We start from the raw sequence: 22,017 nt of genomic DNA, 5'->3' as shown, positions 1-22,017 counted from the left end.
CTTCAGCTTGTAAGACTGCAGAAACATGAGTGCGGTGGGTTTTTTAAGTAAATTTTCATATTTTAGATTAACTCAGGGGTAACTAGAAAACATTTTTATCTAAAGAATCCTTATACTTCAAAATATAGTCATATACCAGGTCAGACAATTAAGTTCATGAACTAGCCCTAGAACAAGTGCTACATACCTATTTGCTGAATATCACTACTGTCACCTTCAAAGTACTTCCCTAGGCCACCTGGTAACTGACCACTTCTTACAAAACTACCCTTTACTTGGTGCCCTTAGTAAAATCAGTGAAAATAAATTATAATGACAATGACAATTATTATAATGAAAATAAATTATAATGACAGAAACTAGCAGTAAGATAAATAGGGTCAGTAGATAAACTTGTACCAATCCAGAGAGAGATGTTGAGATCAAAGGGGAAGATTCTCAGCAACTTGCTAGGAGGGCCAATTAACTCAGCCAATTAACTCCTGCTCAGGTCCTGAAACCCAGGACAAAAGAAACTGATGGCCCAGCTGAGGCCTGAGTTGGAGCTTTTGAAAACCATTAGAAAATTTAAGATTATCTGGGTGCACATCTTCCCTTAGATGCCAATGGAATCATTTATAAAATTACTGTGATTTATAACTCTCAGTATCAACCCTCCCCTTTTAGTATTTGAATTATAAATACGGATGGTTTTTAAATGGTGATATATCTTGAACCTAAGGAAAAAAGTTGTTAATTTTCAATTATTTTCTTTATATGTATACATAAAAGATGTGTGTGCACGCGCCTGTGATGAGAGAAAGAGAGAGAGAAAAAGTGGTTCTTACTATTTATCCTGAGCTCAAGTAAACCTCCTGCCTGGGCCTCCCCAAGTACTGAAATTACAGGCATGAGCTTCCATGCCTGGCTTATTTTCTTCTTAATATGGGCTATTTTTGTGTTGTTGATATATTTCTTTCTGAAATTAAGAATTAAAATGACAATTATCTAAAGAGAAAACTGTTCTAATTAAATAACAGAAGGGAGGTCTACAGAATAAATATGAGGTTTCTGATTTCTGTCTTCCTGCCCTACTGAATCCTCCCTCTCAGCGGAGGCATTCAAACAGGGGTGAGGTTTACAGAAACGTGGTCACATGCTCCTGTCTTCTTCTTGGGGACCCCTTCCATGTTTTCATGGAGGGGTGGAGGGAGCCACTTGGTAAGAATGGCACTCTGTACTTGTTTTCTCCAAATTCTGTCTTTGAAAACATTTTCTAAGAAACTGCTGTATTCCACACTAGTGTTTATTGACATTTTTCAAGAAAACTGTGTTGAGTTTATTTGCCTAGTTCCTCCCCCTTGTGAGGATCCAGCTGTAAAATCTGGCATTATTCTGGGACTTTTTTGTTGTTGCTCCTACAAGCAAGTTTAGAGTAGGAGGTAAATCTTAGCTTCACTTCACATACAGTCTTTCCATATGTCACATTTACAGTCAATAAATTTCTCTTTTTCCTCCTTTTGCTTTAGTTTGGTTATAGAATCAACAGAGTTTCTAATTAATCTTATAAATCAGTTTTTAAGGCTCCTATTTGAAATGCAAATACTTTCTCATCACGTTTTTTTCTAATGCCTAATTACAGAAAATGCCTTCACTAAATTATTCAATTTAAGAAAAAGATATGTGGTTCTAGAACCTCCAGTAAGTTAGAGCAGACCCATAAGGAATTAGGCTGGTCACCAATGAGAGACTTAAGAATACACCACTGTGTCATATATGCAGGATTTGTTCCAGGGATTTTACCTTAGACCACAGAGGAGCTGGTTAAGTCCACAGGGCAGGAAGTGAGGATAGGCAGACAGATGTAAAGTAGGGAAAACAGTCACCCACTGGAGCTCACAGCCATGAGCTTCTGTCCATGAGGATGGACAGACACCCATGTCAGTTCCTGCTGCCCCTGACCTCTGACCACAGTTGTCACACAAGGGCAAGCACCCTTTGTTAGGACACTAACCACGTGTCTATCGAACCAAAGAGAGAGGCCGAAGGAAGGTCCAGCAGAAGATGGAACCATTGCAGGAGCATTGGCTCCTCCCTCACATCAGGGAGGGAAGGAAAAGAAAAAGAAAAAAGGAAGCAGAGGAAAAGGTTGGTCACATCTGGCAGAGCTAAATCAAGTTGTTTTTCATTAAGTCAAACGTCAAATTTTTTTTGGCATTTTTTTGGCAGTAAGAGTACTGACAACAAAAATACAGCCTTTTGCATACATTGAACAGAAAGACTTTGACTAACCCTTACTCTTTCTTTTCTGGGGCCATGACCATCTTCACAGTAGACCACGTGAAAGTCCATTAGGATCCTCTGAGAAAGTGGGTTTGTGTATCTTTCTCAGCTGTCATTACCAACTTCGGACATGCTTTGCTAGTTATTTAATACACAATTGAGGGGAGGCGAGGGTGGGAGCAGGAGCTCATGCCTGTAATCCTTGTACTCTGAGAAGCCAAAGCAGGAAAATCACTTAAGCTTGAGTTCAAGACCAGACTGAGCAAGAGTGAGACTCTGTCTCTACTTAAAAAATGGAAAAATTACCCCAGCATTGTGAAGGGCACCTGTGGTCCCATCTACATGGGACGCTGAGGAAGGAGAATGGCTTGAACCTTAGAGTTTGCAGTTGCTATGAACTATAAGATGCCACTGTAGTCTAGCCTGAGCAACAGAGTGAGACTCTGTCTCAAAAACATACATATACAAGTCAAGTTATAGCTGCATATACATTACGATCCATTTATTTATAATCTCTAAATCTGAATACAGTATTATCTTCTCTTAGCACTTTCAGTCCTTCGGGATAGCATTTTGCAGGATATTAAGTATTAGTCATATTGTAGTAAATGCTTCATGTAGTTACTACAATGCTGTCTGAATATTGCTGAAGAATAGGAAACCTGCTTTGATACTTACAATCAGTAAGCAGTTATGTACCCTCTTCAGTTCAGGTAAAAGCTCTCTATGTTTTCCTAACCCTTGCATTTTATCTAATAGGCTGCAAGTAAATCTGAATTTGAAAATTTAGGATTTTTATTTCCATGCCAAGTTTTACTTATCTGCTTCAACAATTCTCTCATGCCTATTTCTCTGAAAAGCAAATTTCAAAACATTCTCAGGGAAGTTACTTAAAAAAATAAATAAATAAATCTAGATGCAAAGATGACAAGAAATGCAAATCCCATAGATACTTACAAAGTCCAAAAGAGCACTTGTGCCTACAAAGTAAAGGTAAAGTTAACTAAGAATTAAACAAAAGAGCTAAGGAATTGAGGGGTCCTGAGGCCATTGGATGGCACATGAGGCCATGGAGTATTGCTGCAACTTTTCTGTTAGACTGTATGTGCTTAGAGTAATAATCAAGCTCCTTGGTTATAAAGCAACAAATCTGAAAAAGTGTCTCATTCTACCACTGTGTAACCTAGCATTAGTCAATTGTGTAATGATAACCTGGTAACTATAAAGTGAGTCAGATATTAATTTGACTATAAAATGAGTCAGATGTTAATTGAACCCTACTAGGTGCCTGGTGCTGTGTGCTTTAGACTCAGCAATTATTTTAATTAGCTTATTTTAATGCAACAATATATAACAGTGAGAGAGAAAACTCTTAATCTTCTGATTTCCTTTCAAAGGTTAAGAGAATAATACTCCCCTAGCTTCCTTGGGCTCCAATTCTCTAACAATCTTAACCATTCTTTATTTCCAAACTAGTCCCTATCAGGTATTCCTCTCACATAAACGTGAGTCAACACAGGCACTTCTCCTGTCTCACTGAGTTGTGGACAGTAGCCATTTCCACAGAGGTGCTCAGTACAGAGAGTTCATGATGATCTTTGCACTCTGCATTTGGCAGAACGCTTGCCTATCATAAAATACACCCTCAGTCTGAAATCAGCATCATGTATTTCATTTGACACCGGATCAGTGCCACCCTATAAATTGTGTCAAATTGAGCTTCTGAATCTGCCAGTACCACATATGACTTTGCAGGAAAATTAGGTTTCTGCTGTATTAGAAATTTATTTAAATGTCATAATAGGTTCAAAAATTCCATTTTAGAGATATTGGTAAAGTATATATGCTATAGTTAAAAACAGTTTGCTCTTTCCCTTATTGTATCAGTTTTATTTCTGATTAATTTTATATAAATATCTTATAAAAGATTCAATGGATAAGACAACCTTCCATATATATATATATATCTAAAGTGAACTCCAACTTCCTTTAAGATTGCTTATTTAGATCTTAGGAAAAACAAGGTTAAGAAATAAAGGGAAAATGACATCAGCATGCATTAATATTAAGTGGAAACATTTTACAAGTAATAGAAACATGTTTATAGTAGAGTAGGATTTTTCTCCTTTTTGCAGGAGCTGTTCCTATCCACAGTTAAAAATAGCTTTTCTTTTTTCTTGCTTATTTCTGAGTATTTATTTACAGTGGAGACTCATTTACAGATAGCTCTCATTTCTATGGCCTTCTCATCATGAGACAAGTCAGTACCTTTGCACCTGGTATAAGTGAATGAGGAAACAAAAAAATAGTTTATTCTACGATGCCAGGTAACTTCTTATATAAAACTATATGCCAAACTAAAGGACAGAGCCTAGCTTCCACAATGATGCAAAAGACCAAACTAAGCAATAGACTTTCACAAAATAAGATGACTAGAACACTACCACGCTTACCAATTATCTCAATAAATGTTAATGGCTTGAATTCCCCACTGAAGAGGCATAGATTGGCTGATTGGATTAAAAACCAGAAGCCATCCATTTGCTGTCTGCAGGAAACATAAATAGCCTCAAAAGACAAATTAAAACTCAGAGTTAAGGGTTGGAAGACAATTTTTCAGGCAAACGGAATTCAGAAGAAAAGAGGGGTTGCAATCTTATTTTTGGATACATGTGGATTTAAAGCAACAAAAGTCAAAAAAAGACAAATATGGTCACTTAATATTGGTCAAGGGCAGAATACAAGAAGAAATTTCAATTCTAAATATTTATGCACCCAACATAAATGCTCCCAGATTCTTGAAACAGACCTTAATTACTCTGAGCAATATGATATCCTATATAACAGGGGCCTTTAATATTCGTCTTATAGAGCTGGACAGTTCCTCTAAACAGAAATTAAACAGAGATATAAGGGACTTGAAAGAAACCCTACAACAACTGTGCTTGATGGATAGATATAGAACACTCCATCCCAAAGATAAAAAATATACTTTCTTCTCATTGTCCCATGGAACATTCTTCAAAATTGATCATCTCTTAGGACACAAAAAAAACCTCAACAGAATCAAAAAAATTGGAATTTTACATTGTATCTTCTCAGAACACAAGGCACTAAAGGTGGAACTCAACTCCAACAAAAACATTCAACCGAAAATGAATAACAACCGCAGATGAATAACAACCCAGGACAAAGGAGGGAAGGGGAGTGGGGTGGGAAAGAAAGGGAGTGGAATGATAAATGGAGGATTGATGGTGGGACCACACCTACGGAGCAAATTTCAAGGGTACAAGTCAAATCTATCAAGTATAGAACACAAATGTCTTAACGCTGTGGTTAACTAAATGTGGTGAAAACTATGTTAATTAGTAGGATTAAGCACTCCAATTTCTACAAATAATCAACACATTGAATCCCACAAAGGCATAAATGTGTTCATGATCTATGTATATATGACTTAATAAAATAAAATAAAAGTTCAACCCCACACAAAAGCATGGAAATTAAACAACCTTATGCTGAATGACAGTTGGGTACAGGAAGAAATAAAAGAGGAAATCATTAACTTCCTTGAGCCCAACAACAATGAAGACACAAGCTACCAAAACCTGTGGGATACAGCAAAAGCAGTCCTGAGAGGAAAATTTATCGCTTTAGATGCCCATGTTCAAAAAACAGAAAGAGAGCACATCAACAAACTCACAAGCCATCTTATAGAATTGGAAAAAGAAGAACAATCCAAGCCTAAACCCACAAGAAGAAAAGAAATATCCAAAATTAAATCAGAACAAAAGAATTAAATTAAAACAAAAGAATCATTCAGATAATTAATGAAACAAGGAGCTGGTTTTTTGAAAAAAATAAATAAAATAGATAAACCGTTGGCCAGACTAACTAGAAATAGAAAAGTAAAATCTCTAGTAACCTCAATCAGAAATGATAAAAGGGGAAATAACAACTGATGCCACAGAGATGTAAGAGATTAACTCTGAAAACTACCAGAAACTCTATGCTCAGAAATTTGACGATGTGAAGGAAATGGATCAATATTTGGAATCATACCCTCTCCTTAGACTTAGCCAGGAAGAAACAGATCTCCTGAACAGACCAATTTCAAGCACTGAGATCAAAGCAACAATAAAAAATCTCCCAACAAAAAAATGCACTGGTCCAATGGCTTCACACCAGAATTCTGTCAAACCTTCAAAGAAGAGCTTATTCCCACACTGCATAAATTATTCCAAAAAATTGAGGAGGAAGGAGTCTTCTCCAACATGTTCTATAGAGCAAACATCACCCTGATACCAAAACCAGGAAAAGACACAACTAAATACTATAACTTCAGACCAATTTCACTAATGAATATAGATGCACAAATTCTCAACAAAATCCTAGCCAATAGATTACAACTTATCATCAAAAAGTCATACATCATGATCAAGTAGGTTTCATCCTAAGGATGCAAGGCTGATTTAGCATATATGATACGTTATTCACTGTATCAACAGAAGAGAAAACAAAGACCATATGATCCTCTCAACAGATGCAGAAAAAGCATTCAATAAAATCCAGCATCCTTTTCTAATTAGAACACTGAAGAATATAGGCATAGGTGGCACATTTCTTAAACTGATCGAAGCTATCTATGACAAACCTACAGCTAATATTTTACTGAATGAAGTAAAACTGAAAGCTTTTCCACTCAGAACTGGAACCAGACAAGGTTGTCCTCTATCCCCATTACTATTTAACATAGTGCTGAAAGTCGTAGCCAATACAATTAAGCAAGAGAAGGAAATAAAGGACATCCAAATGGGAGCAGAGGAGGTCAAACTCTCCCTCTTTGCTGACAATATGATCTTATACTTAGAGAACCTCATAGACTCAACCATAAGACTCCTGGAAGTCATCAAAAAATACACTGTCTCAGGATATAAAATCAATGTTCATAAATCAGTAATCTTTGTATATGCCAATAACAGCCAAGATAAGAGGCTAATTAAGGATACAACTCCCTTCACCATAGCTTCAAAGAAAATGAAATACCTAGGAATAAACCTAACAAAAGAGGTGAAGGACCTCTATAAAGAAAATTATGAAACCCTAAGAAAGGAAATATCAGAGGATACTAGCAAATGGAAGAACATACCATGCTCATGGCTGGGAAGAATGAACATTGTTAAATGTCTATACTCCCCAAAGTAATCAACCAATTCAATGCCATCCCTATTAAAATACCAACATCATACTTTCAAGACTTGGAAAAAATAACTCTTCATTTTTTATGGAACCAGAATAAACCCCATATGGATAAGGCAGTTCTTAGTAATAAAAACAAAGCTGGGGGCATCTGCATACCAGTTTTTAGGCTGTACTACAAGGCCCTGGTGGTCAAAACAGCATGTTACTGGCACAAAAATAGAGATGTACACATTTGGAATTGAATAGAAAACTGGGAAATGAAACCAACATCTTACAGCCACCTAATCTTTTTTTTTTAATTTTTTATTAAGTCTTTTGTACATAGATCAAAATACATTTATGCCATTTTCAATGTGTTCATTATTTGTACAAATTGGAGTGCTTACATCATACTAATCAATATAGCTTTCACCTCGTTTACCCAATTATAGCATTAGGACATTTGTGTTCTACACGTGATAGATCCAACTTGTATGTGCAATGTGCTCCATAGGTGTGGTCTCCCTATTATCCCATACTATCTCTCCCACTCCCTCCTCTCCCCTGTCCCTCCCCTTCCCTCCTTCAGCCTAGGCTAAAGTTGTGTTTCATTTTTCATATGCAAGAATGAGTGATTATAAATTGGTTTCATAGTAGTACTGAGTACAATGGATACTTTTTTCATTCCTGAGATACTTTACTAAGAAGAATATTTTCCAGCTCCATCCATGTAAACATAAAAGAGGTAAAGTCTCCATTTTTTTTTACTGCTGCATAGTATTCCATGGTATACATATACCACAATTTCTTAATCCATTCATGGGTCAATGGGCACTTGGGCATCTTCTATGACTTGGCTATTATGAATTGAGCTGCAATAAACAATCTGGTGCAAATATCTTTATTGCCAAATGATTTTTCATCCTTTGGACATACACCTAGAAGAGGAATTGCAGGATCAAACGACAGGTCTACATTTAGATCCCTGAGTGTTCTCCAAACTTCCTTCCAAAAGGAACATACTAGCTTGCATTCCCACCAGCAGTGCAGAAGTGTTCCCTTTTCTCCACATCCACGCCAACATCTGTTTTGGGACTTTGTGATGTGGGCTACTCTCACTGGAGTTAGGTGGTATCACAGAGTAGTTTTGGTTTGCATTTCTCTGATGATCAAAGATGATGAGCATTTTTTCATGTGTCTGTAGGCCACGTGCCTGTCTTCTTCAGAGAAGCTTCTGTTCATGTCTCTTGCCCACAATGAAATGGGATCACTTGTTTTTTGCTTAGTAATAAGTTTGAGGTTTCTGTGGATTCTGGTTATTAGACCTTTGTCAGAAAAATAACTTGCAAAAATCCTCTCCCATTCTGAGGGATATCTATTTGCTTTGCTTAGTGTGTTCTTGACAGTGCAGAAGCTTTTTAATTTGATCAGATGTAATGTATTTTGTAATGTATTTTTGATGTTGCTTCACTTGCCCAGGGTGTCTTCCCATGAAGTATTCTACCAGGCCAATTTTTTCAAGCGTTTCCCCTGCACTCTCTCTAAGAATAGTTATAGTTTCATGTCTTAAGTTCTTTAACCAGTAAGAGTCAATTTTTGTTAGAGGAGAAAGGTGTGGGTCCAGTTTTAGTCTTCTACAAGTTACCAGCCAATTCATCCAGTACTATTTATTGAATAAGGAATCTTTCCCCAAATTTATATCTTTAATAGGCTTATCAAAAATCAAATGATGATAAGTGTTGGGTTCACCTCTTGGTCTTCAATTCTGTTCCATACATCTACCTCTCTATTTTGTACCAGTACCATGCTGTTTTGATCACTATCGATTATAGTATAGTCTGAAGTCTGGAAGCGTGATTTCTCCCGATTTGTTTTTACTTCTAAGTAATGTCTTGGCTATTTGAGTTTTTTTCTGTTTCCATATAAAACAAAGTACTAATTTTTCCAGGTCTTTAGAATATGACATAGGTGCTTTAATAGGGATTGCGTTAAATCTGTAGATTGCTTTAGGTAGTATAGACATTTTAACAATGTTGATTCTTCCCAGCCATGAGCATGGTATATTTTTCCATTTATTAACATCTTCAGTGATTTCTTTTCTCAGTTTCATAGTTCTCTTTATAGAGATCTTTCACGTCCATAGTTAGATATACTCCCAGATATTTCATCTTCTTTGGGACTGTTGTAAAGGGAATAGAGTCCTTGATTGTTTTTTTTCCCCTTGACTATTGCTGGTGTATATAAAGGCTACAGATTTATGAGTGTTAATTTTATATCCTGAGACATTACTATATTCCTTGATCACTTCTAGAAGTTTTGTAGTTGATTCCCTGGGATGTTCCAGATATATAATCATATCATCTGCGAAGAGTGACAGTAATATCTCCTCTGGTCCTATTTGGATCCCCTTGATTGTCTTCTCTTGCCTGATTGCAGTGGCTAAAACTTCCATTACAATTTTAAAAAGCAGTGGAGACAGTGGGCGTCCTTGCCTGTTTCCTGATCTGAGTGCAAATTATTTCAATTTTACTCTATTCACTGTAATATTGGTTGTGGGTTTGCTGTAGATGGCCTCTATCAGTTTAAGATATGTTCCTTATAAACCTATTTTTTTAAGTGTTCTGATCAAGAAAGGATGCTGGATATTGTCAAAAGCTTTTTCTGCATCAATTGAGACAATCATATGGTCTTTGTTTTTTAATTTGTTTATGTGCTGAATTATATTTGTGGATTTACATATATTGAACTATCTTTGGGACCCTGGAATGAAACCCACCTGGTTGTGGTGTATAATTTGTTTGATGTGTTGTTGGATTCTGTTTGCTAGGATCTTATTAAATATTTTTGCATCAATATTCATTAGAGATATTGGTCTATAATTTTCTTTTCTTGTTGGGTCTTTTCCTGGTTTGTGTATCAGGATGATATTTGCTTCATAAAATGTGTTGGGAAGTATTCCTTCTTTTTCTATGTTTTGGAAGAGATTAAGTAATGTCGGTACTAGTTCCTCTTTAAAGGTTTGGTAGAATTCTGATGTGAAGCCATCTGGTCCCAGGCTTTTCTTTTGGGGGAGATTTCTTATAACTGTTGCTATTTCAGAGATTTTTATAGGCTTGTTCAATATTTTCATTTCTTTCTGGCTAAGTCTAGCAGGGTGGCATGCTTCCAAGTATTAAGCTATTTCCTTCAGATTTTCATACTTCTGAGAGTAGAGTTTTATGTAGTATTTATTAAGGATTTTTTGAATTTCTGAGGAGTCTGTTGTTATTTGGCCTTTATCATTCCTGATTGATAAAATTAGGGATTTTACACTTCTACTTCTGGTTACATTAGCCAAAGGTTTATCTATTTTATTGACCTTTTCAAAAAACCAACTCTTTGATTGGTTGATCTGTTGTACGATTCTTTTGTTTTCAGTTTCATTTAGTTCTGCTCTAATTTTAGTTATTTCTTTACTTCTGCTGGGCTTAGGGTTGGAAAGTTCTTCCTTTTCCAGTTGCTTGAGATGTCCCATTAAGTTATTGACATCCTCTCTTTCCGTTCTCTTGAGGAAGGCTTGTAGTGCTATAAATTTTCCTCTTAGGACTGCTTTTGTAGTTTCCCAGAAGTTCTGATAGTTCGTTTCTTCATTATTGTTTTGTTCCAAAAATTTGATAATTTCCTTCTTAATCTCATCTATGACCCAGCTATCATTCAGCATGAGGTTATTTAGTTTCCATGTTTTTTGTATGCGTGTGGAGATTCCTGTTGTGACTGAGTTCAACTTTTATTCCATGATGGTCCGAGAAAATACAAGGAATGATTTCTATTCTTTGAAATTTGCTGAGGTTAGACTTGTAACCTAAGATGTGATCAATTTTGGAGGATGATCCATGGGCTGATAAGAAGAATGTGTATTCAGTTTTATTAGGATGAAATGTTTTACAGATGTCTATTAGATGCACATGTTGAATGGTTAAGTTTAGTTCTAAAATTTCTTTGCTTAGCTTCTTTTTTGAGGATCTATCCAACACTGCCAGAGGAGTGTTAAAGTCTCCAACAATTATGGTGCTGGGGGAAATCAAGTTGCTCATGTCAGTTAGAGTTTCTCTTACAAATTGAGGCACATTCTAGATGCATAAATGTTCGTAATTAAAATCTCATCATGTTGAGTGTTGCCCTTAACAAATAAGAAATGACCATCATTATCTTTTCTTACTTTAATTGGTTTAAAGCCTATTGTATCTGCAAATAAAATTGCAACACCTGCTTTTTTCTGATTTCCATTTGCCTAAATTATAGATGACCATCTCTTCACCCCGAGTCTGTTTATCTTTTAAGGTAAGGTGAAATTCTTGAATGCAGCAGATATCTGGCCTGAGTTTTGAATCCAGTCAGCCAACCTGTGTCTCTTTAGAAGGCAATTTAAGCCATTCACATTAATTGAGAGTAATGATAAGCCAGATAGAGTTTTGGGTATCAAATTTTTCAAAAGTCCAGTGGACATTTTTAATCCTTTCACCACTATGGAAGATGGAATTTGATCAAACATTTCTGAGTGAATTTACTCTGGTGGTGGAGGATTGTGTTGTTCATTATGAAGGATAGGTCTGAGAATATCTTGAAGAGCAGGTTTAGTTATGGCAAATTTCTTCAACATGTGAATGTCATTGAAGTATTTAATTTCTCCATCATAGATGAAACTCAGTTTAGCTGGATACAGGATCCTGGGTGGAAAGTTATTTTGTTTAAGGAGATTAAAGGTGATGACCACCTGTTTCTGGCTTGAAAGGTTTCAGCAGAGAGATCTGCAGTCATTCTAATGTTCTTCCCCTTGTATGTTATGGCTTTCTTATGTCTTACAGCTTGACAAATTTTCTCCTTCATATTATCTTTAGCGAAGTTAATTATAATGTGTCTATAAGAATTTTCATTTGGGTTGGGTTGTGCCAGTGTTCTCAAACTGCTATCTGAATTTCAGAATCTCTTGGCATGTCTAGAAAGTCTCTTTAATTATTTCATGAAGCAAAGATCTGTATCCTTCGCAGCAACCTCATCATTTTCAGGTAGATCTCTCCAAATTATCCCAGAGTTCTCTGAGAGAATTATCCATTTTTGTTCTCCATTTTTTTTCCTCTTTGAGCATTTGGGAGCATTCAAAAGCTTTGTCTTCAATGTCAGAGATCCTTTCTTCTGCCTTTTCCATTCTGTTACTGAGGGAGTCTACAGTATTTTTTAAATCTTTAAGGGCTGCAAAATCTTGCTTCAATGTGTCAAAATCTTTGGTCATTTTGTCTTTAAATTCATTGAATTCTTGAGACATCTTTTGAATTTCTGCTTTGAATTCTAATTCCATCATTTCCTTCATTCTGTTGATCTTATTTTCTATCCAAACTCTCAACTCGATTTCTGACATCTCAGCCATTTGTTTGTGAATGGGATCTTGTGTTATGTCTGCTTTATAGTTTCTTGGTGGAGTTGATCTACTCTGATTATTCATGTTGCCAGAGTTTTTCCGCCGATTCTGCCTCAAGATTGTTTTTCGCTGTAGGCTAGGTGGTCAGGTAAGGTGAAATTGGATTGGAGTTTCCTGGAGTTGTGGTTAACCAGCCCTTTGTTAAGGATCTGGGACTGAAGATTGCAGCTTTTTCCCCTTTAGCTTTGAAAAGGACCTGTACAGTATTGCAGTCTGAGGCTCAGGAAACCTGTTTGGTATGGTGGAGTTAGGTGGCTCTGTCTTGTATTCAGCTGGTTCTTGTCTGATCCTGGTAGATCAGTGACTCTGGTGAAGTCTTAGCTGTGGAGAAATACCAGCAATTAAGACACCCCACCCACCATGGACAACGACTGGAAGGGGAAAATCAATCCTTCCTGTTACTACATGACCAGGGTACCACCTGAGAGGGTCCTTGGGTGATTGTCCCAGGTTAGGGGTTCTGAATCAATTGACCCAGTCAGTACGAACTCTCAAATGGGAGAGTTCAAAAGGTCTCCAGCAGCTAGGTGGCAGAGGTCTGCTGGCTGCTCAGATTTGGCTCACTCTGGTGCTCTATGGAGTCAGAAAAGCCTGTTCAGTAGCACAGTTGGACCAAGGGGCTGAGTCTCTTTCTCCACTTTGCTCCTTTTGCCCAGCTCCTTTTGCTCACAATCCCAGTCACTGGTGACCCCACAGGCTTCAATCCTGCTCCTTCCAATAAGCAGAAGTGCCAGGGCTTAGCACCTGTCAGAGTCAAAGGAAGGTCTATGCCTCCACAGCCTAGCCACTGCACTCTGCTACCAGCCAGCTGGGGGAGCTGAGGCCTCCCTGCCTTGGGTGTTCAATAGCCACTGGCGAGTGTTCCACTTGGGCTCAGTCTAATCCTGGGGGTACCAGGACAGCAAATGCTTTTTTCCCTCAGCCACCGTGCCTTTGCCTCTGCCACTCTGCAGCACCGGTATCCCTATAGAGTGAGTTCTGGTTTCCTCTGGCAGTGCCCAGAGTTGGGGAGCTGTCTCTCCAAGATTGGATCCCAGTGGGATCACTCTATTGTTGCTGGATCTTTGTGGGAGCCTGCGCAGCTTCTCTGCCACTGCCAAAGCCAGGAGCCAGGAGTGTGGTGCACACAGATCCAGCAGCAGGGCAGGGGATGCAGCACGGAAAGGCAGGGTGGCAAGGCACGGAGGCTGGGAGGGCACCAGGGGCATGGCACAGGGTCCCAGCACAGGGTCCCAGCTCCAACAGACTCTGGTCAGGTGGGATGCAGCGTGGAAGCAGGAGGGGTGCCAGGGACAGTGCTCAGGACTACAGTGGGGCAGGGAGACAAGGAGGGTGCAGGGCTCCAGCTGACTCTGGCTGGGCTGGGGGCGGTATGCTTGGTCCGGCAGACTGGGAGGCAGGGGGACACTGCTCATGAGCCTCCTCCCTCAGTCTCAGCAGGGGTTAGGGTTCTGGTTTATCTGGTGAGGGGGAAGGGTGACTGGAAGTTCAGAAAGGCAGGGAAAATGTTAGTTCAATTTTTCTGCCTGGTAAAAGTGTTCAGAGTCACCACAGGGTCCCTCTGGAGGAAGTAGTCCCTGCTTCCTACAGCTCTCACCCGTGGGGTGAGATAAGAGGTCCTCAGTTCACTACTCGCCTGTAGAAAACCTAAAGATTGCTTTCTTGGAGTCACAGCTTGCCTTAGCAGAGGAGGCCTGCAGTTATCTCACTTCTCTCTCAGCTCAGCTCCCAGTCTTCAGTTTAATTGGGTACTTTCTGGATATTATCCTTCCCTTTGGACAGGAGCTTCTGTCAGAGGCTACTTCCAGTCAGCCATATTGCCCCCTCCTCTAGCCACTTAATCTTTGATAGACCAAACATACACTGGGGGAAAAACTCCCTATTCAATAAATGGTGCTGGGAGAACCGGATATCCATATGTAAAAGACTGAAACTGGACCCACACTTTTCTCCACTCACAAAAATTGATTCAAAATGGATAAAAAACTTAAATTTAAGGCATGACACGATAAAAATCCTCAAAGAAAGCATAGGAAAAACACTGAAAGATATCGACCTGAGGAAAGACTTTATGAAGAAGACTTCTGTAGCAATTGCAACAACAACAAAAATAAATCAATGGGACTTAATTAAACTGAAAAGCCTCTGTACAGCTAAGGAGACAACAACCAAAGCACATAGACAACCTACACAATGGGAAAGGATATTTACCTATTTTAAATCAGAAAAATTTGATAACTAGGATAAATAGAGAACTCAAATTAATCCACATGAAAAAAAGCCAACAATCCTATATATCAATGGGCAAGAGAGATGAATAGAAGCTTCTCTAAAGAAGACAGATGGATAGCTAGCAAACACATGAAAAAATGTTTATCGTCCCAAATTATCAGAGAAATGCAAATCAAAACCACCAGGAGATATCACCTAGCCACAGTGAGAATGGCCCACATCACAAAATCTCAAAACTGCAGATGCTGGCATGGATGTGGAGAGAAGAGAACACTTCTACATTGTTGGTGGGACTGCAAACTAATGCAGCCTTTTTGGAAGGAAGTATGGAGAATCCTCAAAAAACTCAAACTAGACCTTACATTTGATCTTGCATCCCATTACTGGGCATCTACCCAGAAGGAAAAAAATCGTTTTACCAAGAGTACATTTGCACTAGACTATCACAGTTCAATTTACAATTGCCAAAATGTGGAAAAAGCCTAAATGCCCACCAACTGAGGAACAGATTAATAAGCAGTGGTATATGTATACCATGGAATACTATTCAGCCATTAAAAAAGATGGAGACTTTACATCATTTGTATTAACCTGGAAGTGGAACACATTATTCTTAGTAAAGCATGACAAGAATGGAGTAGCATGGATCCTATGTATTCAATTTTGATATAAGGACAATTAATGACCTAGTACATAGTGGGGGTTGGGGGAAGGGGAGAGCAGAGAGAGAGAAGGAGGAAGAGGGCTGGGGGAAAGGAAGAGCAAGAGAGGGAAGGAGGGAGGGGTGGGGTCTCAGTGTGTGACACACCTTTTGGGAGTAAGACCCAATTGTAAGAGGGATTTTACCTAACAAATGCAATCAGTGTAAACTGGTTTCTTGTACCTTCAATGAATCCCCAGCAATAATAAAAAAAGAACATATAAAAGATTAGGATATTATGAGCTAATTTACAAATTTTTAATTAATTTGAAAATAGATAAACTGGATACAGGAAAATACCCTCCCAAAATTGACTGGAAAAAATACAAAGCATAAATTATTCTTTAAGTATTTAGGAAATCAAATCAGAAGTTTAGAAACTTTTCACACATACCAAAAAAGAAGACGGAAACAAATTAAAAACTCAGACCCAGAAATTCAGAAAAGGTAATTTATTCAGTCTACTAACCTCCTGACCTCTCATGACTGAAGAGGGGATAGGAGGATCTGTCATAGCATTCTGATGGAAAGAAAGAAAAAGAAAAACCAACATTCATTTTTTTTCTATTTGCAGCAGAGAAATAGCTGTTGTATAGACATTTTAACAATGTTGATTCTTTCCAGCCAATTATTATTTTTTTATTGTGAGGGAATCATTGAAGGTACAAAGAACCAGGTTACATTGCTTGCATTTGTTAGGTAAAGTCCCTCTTATAATTGTGGCCCACCTCAAGAGGTATGTCACACACCATGACCCCCTCCCTTCCCTCTCTCCACTCCCCCATTTGTCCACCCCCCACCCCCACCGTGTACTATTATCAACTGTCCTCATATCAGAATTGAATACATTGCATTCTTGCTTCTCCCTTCTTACGATGCTTTACTAAGAAGAATGTTTCAGCTCCAATCAGGTTAATACAGAAGATGTAAAGTCACCACCTTTTTTTTTTTTTTTTGTAGCTTTTGGCCAGGACTGGGTTTGAACCTGCCACCTCTGGCATATGGGGCCAGCACCCTACCCCTTTGAGCCACAGGCACCACCAAAGTCTGCAATCCCATTAGTGGGCATCTACCCAGAAGAAAAAAATCATTTTATCATAAGGACATTTGCACTAGACTGTTTATTGCAGCTCAATTTACAATTGAAAAATTGTGGAAACAACTTAAATGCCCAGCAATCCAGGAATGGATTAGCAATCTACGGTGTACGTATAACATGGAATACTATGGTGATATCTCCTGGTGGTTTTGATTTGCATTTCTCTAATAATTAGGGATGATGAGCATTTTTTCATATGTTTATTAGCCATTCTTCTGTCTTCTTTAGAGAAGGTTCTATTCATCTCATTTCCCCATTGTTATGAGGGATTTTGGGCTTTTTTTGTTGCTCAATTTGAGTTCTCTGTAGATTCTATTTATCAAGCTTTTGTCCAATTCATAATATGCAAATATTTTTTCCCATTCTGTTGGTTGTCTCTTTGCTTGGGTTGTTATCTCCTTAGTTGTAAAGGAGCTATTCAATTTAATTAAGTCCCATTTGTTCATTTTTGTTGTTGCAGTTGCCACTGGAGTGGTCTCCATAATATCTTTCCCAGGCTGATATCTTCCAGTGTTTTTCCTGTGCTTTCTTTGAGGACTTTTATTGTTTCATGCCTTAGATTTAGATTTTAGTGAGTGGAGAAAGGTGGGGGTCTAGTTTCAGTCTTTTACATGTGGTTATCCTGTTCTCCCAGCACCATTTGTTGAATAGGGATTCTTTCCCCCAGTGTGTGTTTTTGTTTGTTTTATTAAAGATCAGGTAACTGTAAGATATTAGTCTCATCTCATGGTTTTCTATTTGGTTCTGGATGTCTATGTCTCTATTCTTGTGTCAATACTATGCTGTCTTGATCACTATGGACTTGTAGTACAGCCTAAAGTCTGGTAGGCTGGTGCCCCTGGCCTTGTTTTTATTACTAAGAATTGCCTTAGCTGTATAAAATTTTTTTCTGGTTCCATACAAAACAAAGAATTAATTTTTTCCAAATCTTTAAAATACAGTGTTGGTATTTTAATAAGGATGGCATTGATAGATTTCTTTGGGAAGTATAGACATTTTAACAATGTTGATTCTTCCCAGCCATGAATATGGTATGTTCTTCAATTTGTTAATGTCTTCTGCTATTTCTTTTCTTAAGGGGTTGTAATTTTCCTTCACAGACGTTCTTCTCCTCTTTTGTTAGGATTATTTCTGGTATTTCATTTTCTTTGAAGCTCCTGTGAAGGGAATTGTGTATTTGATTAGCTTCTGATCTCTGCTGTTATTGCATATACAAAAGCTACTGATTTGTGGACACTGATTTTATATCCTGAGACATTATTGTATTTTTTGATCACTTACAGGAGTCTTGTGGTTCTCTAAGTATAAGATCATATCATCAGCAAAGAGAGAGATTTTTAACTTCGACTGTCCCCATTTGGATGACTTTATTACCTTCTCTTGCCTGATTATATTGTCTGGAACTTCCAACACTATGTTGAATAGTAGTGGTGATAGAGGACAACCTTGTTTAGTGCCAGGTCTGAGTGGAAAAGTTTTCAGTTTAACTTCATTCAGTATAATATTAGTTATGAGTTTGTCATAGATGGCTTCACTCCATTTAAGAAATGCACCACTTATGCCTATAGTCTTCAGAGTTCTAATTAGAAAAGGATGTTGGGGTTTATCAAATGCTTTTTCTGCATCTATTGAGAGGATCATATGGTCTTTGTTTTTGCTTCTTTTGATATGGTGAATTATGTTATGGATTTGTGTATATTAAACCAGCCTTGCATCCCTGGGATGAAACCTACTTGATCATGATGTACGACTTTTTTAATGAGAAGCTGTTCTGTTGGCTAGGATTTTGTTGAGAATTTTTGCATCTATATTCATTAGTGAAATTGGTCTGAATTTCTCCTTTTTAGTTGCGTCTTTTCCTGGTTTTAGTATCAGGACGATGTTTGCTTCATAGGATGTGTTAGGGAACATTACTTCCTTCTCAATGTTTTGAATGGTTTCTGTAGCATGGGTATAAGCTCTTCTTTGAAGATTTGGTAAAATTCTGGTGTTGAAGGCAGAATGGGGAACAAAGACTTCATTCTTGGCAAGGGAAAACACCCCCCAGAAAAGGGGAAAATAAAAAAGTAAGCTGAGTGAAGCAGAACAACGAAAAGTCAGCTAGATTAACTTTAAACCAGCTGCTACTAAATTTTTTATCTGAGCAAGTTTCCTGCTTTTCTTAGAGCTCTGACCTATTGGGGATACAGCTTACTAACACCCCTGTTGGGTCTGCAAACACTCTGAGGAATAATGGCCAAAGAAGATGCTTTGGCGAGGCCTGGAAAGATACATTAACTGGGCTATTTCCTGCCCAGTAAACAGACAAAGCAAATACCCATTGTGGAGATTTGTATTTGGCTGGGGCAGAGATCAAGGGAATAGCTCAAACCCCGAAATATGGGTAAGAGGGTTTATATCCTTTATTGCAGAGGAAGATCCTCTGTGGAGGTGATGAGAGGAAAATTCCTCTGTCCCACCCACCAATTCTTCGGAGGAGATTGACACCAGTAGCATTTTACTACACAGTGAACTAGTGGAGTTAAACACCTCCTTAGGAATCTGTAGGTATGACCTCAGACAGAGGCTGCCCCCTCTCCCCCTGACAAGGCTCAGGTTCCATATTTCTCAAGACTGCTCAAGCCCTTAAAGTTATTGATTATAGAAACAAAAGGAGCTAATATGCTCACTCAGAGAAACTGCTGGAATTTTTGTTCCCTTCTTTAGCTTACTCTTTGGGCTAATGAGCAAATAGCCTTCCATAAAAGCTTAGTGGAAATGACACTCAGGGCCACTGTCAGAACCCCACACGTGGGTGGTGGTCCCCTGAGTTCCCACCTTTGGAAATTCTATCCTGTGTATCTTGTCTCTTTTTTTCTCATTGTTTCTAGCTTTATATTTCTTCAGTCAGTTGCCACCACATCCTTAGGTCTTAACAGACCCTGCCCCTGTAGCAGGACCCCAGCATGGTGTGAAGCCATCTGAACAGGGCATTTTTTTTATTGGGAGATTTTTTATTGTTCCTTTGATCTCAGTGTTTGAAATTGGTATGTTCAGGAGATCTATTTCTTCTTGATTAAGTCTAGGGAGAGAGTATGATTCCAAGTATTGACCCATTTCCTCCATGTTGTGAAATTTCTGGGCATATAGTTTCTTGTAGTATTCAGAAATAATCCCTTGCATCTCTGCGGCATCTGTTGTTATTTCCCCTTTATCATTTCTGATTGAGATTACTAGAGATTTTACTTTTCTGTTTCTAGTTAGTCTGGCAAAAGATATATCTATTTTATTTATTTTTTCAAAAAACAAACTTTTTGTTTTATTATTTTTCAGGATGATTTTTTAGTTTTCAATTTCATTAATCTCTGATTAAAGTTTGGTTATTTCTTTTCTTCTGCTGGGTTCAGGGTTAGATTGTTCTTCTTTTTCCAGTTTAATAATTTGGTTCGTGAGTATATTGATGTGCTCACTTTTTTTTTTTTTCCCGGATGTAGGCAGCTAGTGCAATAAATTTTCCTGTCAGGACTGCTTTTGCTATATCCCACAAGTTTGGGTAACTTGTGTCTTCATTGTTGCTCTGTTTGAGGAATTTAACAATTTCTTCTTTTATCTCGTCCTGAACCCAACAATCATTTAGCATAAGGTTATTTAATTTCCATGCTTTTGTGTGGGGATGCATGTTTTTGTTGGAGTTGATTTTCACCTTTATAGCCTTGTGGTCTGAGAAGAGACAACATATAATTTCTATTCCTTTAATTTTTCTTTAATTTTCTATTCCTTATAATTTCTATTCCTTTTTAATTTTTGATTTGTATCCTAGGATGTGATCTCTTTTGGAGTATGTACCATGGGCTGACAAGAAAAAAGTATATTCTTTAGCTTTGGCATGGTGTGTTCTGTATATGTCCATTAATTCCATTTGGTTTAGGGTCACATTTAAGTCCTTCGTATCCTTGTTTAGTTTCTGTTTAGAGGATCTGTCTAGTTCTGTCAGAGGGGTGTTACAGTCCCCAGCTACTATGGTGTTATGGGATATCATATTACTCAGACCCCTCAAGGTTTATTTCATAAATTTGGGAGCATTTAAGTTAGGTGCATAAATATTTAAAATTGAGATGTCTAAAACAAAAATAAAAATAAAATGAAATTGAGATGTCTTCTTGTTGTAAGAGGAATAGTAATTAAACAACTCTCTTCACTGACCCCAGCATCATCCATTCCATCTGACCTTGGCCCAGATGAGAACAAAATATCATGTCTTTATCTATCTTTATGGGCTTTTTTTTCCCCTGCAGATTAGAAATTTATTTTATTTGAATGTAGATGAAATTCAACTAAATGCTTAAGTCTCCATTTTCAGGTATCTAATTTATGTAGACTCTATGTCCAGTCCCTAAACTATACCTTTCTCGTAGGGAGTTCATTCTAGGGACAGTGTAGGAAATGTCATGTTCTAAAAGAAGACTGCAAAGCATTGTGTGTCAAAATGATCAAATCATTTTTAAATTTTTTATCTCTTGCTTAGCTTTTCCAGGCCTTTGATACTTTAAAAAAAAAAAAAAGTCAGAGAGGATGAAAAACTATTGGGGAATTTGACAGTCCACTTTATAGATATTATTTTTGAGGGATTTGAGTTTGAGTTTCTCACCCACCCGATAAGTAGCATGACTGATAAAGGGAAGGTAAATCTTGAGACTGACAGGAAGCTATAATTACTCAGAGCATAACCATGGAGTGTTATTGGCGGGCATGTCCCACACTCTGTTTCCTTCTTCTTCATGCAAGATGGGCAACATTCTCTTTTCTCTATGGTCCCTTCATGAATATCTTTTCCATTTTCTACCTCTCAAATGATTATTAGGACAACTGACCTACTGTGAGACCATACATGGACTTTGGGGTCATTACGTAAAATTCGGGGCAAGTTGGCTGACTCATGCCTGGCTCACAGCTACCCACAGACAGAGAGAAAAATGCTGGCCTGAAGCCAGCTGGAAACATCTGGAAGGAGGTGGTTCCAGAACAGGTTGTAATTAATCAAACAGGAAAAAATAAGTCAGCGATTAATAATTGCAATAATGGGAGGCAGACGTCTGACCCTTGATCCTG

The sequence above is a fragment of the Nycticebus coucang genome, chromosome 7, assembly GCF_027406575.1.
Source record: "Nycticebus coucang isolate mNycCou1 chromosome 7, mNycCou1.pri, whole genome shotgun sequence".
Classification (NCBI taxonomy): domain Eukaryota; kingdom Metazoa; phylum Chordata; class Mammalia; order Primates; family Lorisidae; genus Nycticebus; species Nycticebus coucang.
Note: the sequence above shows the minus strand (reverse complement) of the source record.